Here is a 1,368-nt window from a genome sequence, read left to right as displayed (position 1 = left end):
ACATTCCTTGGCGGGTTCCGACTTCCATGGCCACCGTCCTGCTGTCTATATCGACCAACACCTTTTCTGGGGTCTGATGAGCGTCGGCATCGGGCGCCTTAACCCGGCGTTCGGTTCATCCCGCAGCGCCAGTTCTGCTTACCAAAAGTGGCCCACTGGGCGCTCGCATTCCACGCCCGGCTCCAAGCCAGCGAGCCGGGCCCCGTACCCATTTAAAGTTTGAGAATAGGTTGAGATCGTTTCGGCCCCAAGGCCTCTAGTCATTGTCTTTACCGGATAAAACTGCTGCCGATTCGAGCGCCGGCTATCCTGAGGGAAACTTCGGAAGGAACCAGCTACTAGATGGTTCGATTAGTCTTTCGCCCCTATACTCAGGTCGGACGACCGATTTGCACGTCAGGACCGCTGCGGGCCTCCACCAGAGTTTCCTCTGGCTTCGCCCTGCCCAAGCATAGTTCACCATCTTTCGGGTCCCATCGCGCGCGCTCAGGCTCCACCTCCCCGACGCGGCGGGCGAGGCGGGCCGGTGGTGCGCCCGGGTCTTTCGCATACCCCGCAGGGCCGGGATCCCACCTCTTGCGAGGCGGGGGGCCGCGAACGGCGCACGGCGGGCCGGAGCCCGCCGACACCGCCCACCGCACCCCCCACCTCTCCATCCTTCACTTTCATTGCGCCGGATATTTGGTGACGAGGGACTTCGTCAAGGGTTTCGTTCAGGCCCTCCGACTCGCGCGCGCGTTAGACTCCTTGGTCCGTGTTTCAAGACGGGTCGGGTGGGCGACCACAATCACCGCTGACCCCTGACGCCTTCTCGTGGGCCGCACCCCGCCCTGGACGGCGCGACTCGGCCGGCGCGCACTGAGGACAGTCCGCGCCAGTGATCGGCCGCGCCGGGGGCGGGGGGCCCCGTCCGCTGCTACGGCGGAGGGCGCAGAGAGCACATCCACGACCCCGGGGGAAGCGGCAAGGTCCGGGCAGGAGGCGCTGTAGAGCGCAGGAGGGCCGCGAGGGCAGGCGCGGCCGGGTTTGACCCCGGTACGCCCGCCGCGAGGGCCGCCCCGCACCACCGTCGCCCCAAGCCTTTCCAGGCCAACCCGAGGTCGGTCGCGGCGCACCGCAAGGCAGGGGAAGTGCGCCCGGCCGGGGGGCATGCCGCGGCTCTTGCCGCGCGCGACGCCAGGCCACGCTCGCCGCCCCCCCCCACGAAAGGGGGGGGCGGGATGGGCCGAAACCGCCGCGCGCGCCGACAAACCGCGGCCGCCAAGCACCCTGCCGGGTTGAATCCCCCGCGCGGACTACGCGGGCCCCACCCGTTTACCTCTTAACGGTTTCACGCCCTGTTGAACTCTCTCTTCAAAGTTCTTTTCA

At 67.6% G+C, this 1,368-nt stretch overlaps 1 pseudogene; it reads right to left on the bottom strand.

Moving 5' to 3' along the window:
- LOC148314657 (28S ribosomal RNA) overlaps nucleotides 1–1,368 on the bottom strand; it is a pseudogene marked incomplete at its 3' end in the record, with an annotated part of 1,751 nt that continues 383 nt past the window's right edge.

This window comes from Idiotropiscis lumnitzeri, unplaced genomic scaffold (genome assembly GCF_059441095.1).
Source record: "Idiotropiscis lumnitzeri isolate Australia: NSW breed Sydney's pygmy pipehorse unplaced genomic scaffold, RoL_Ilum_1.0 HiC_scaffold_259, whole genome shotgun sequence".
In the NCBI taxonomy this organism is placed as follows: domain Eukaryota; kingdom Metazoa; phylum Chordata; class Actinopteri; order Syngnathiformes; family Syngnathidae; genus Idiotropiscis; species Idiotropiscis lumnitzeri.
The sequence above is the reverse complement of the archived record's forward strand: the minus strand, read 5'-3'. Positions and strand labels throughout refer to the sequence as shown.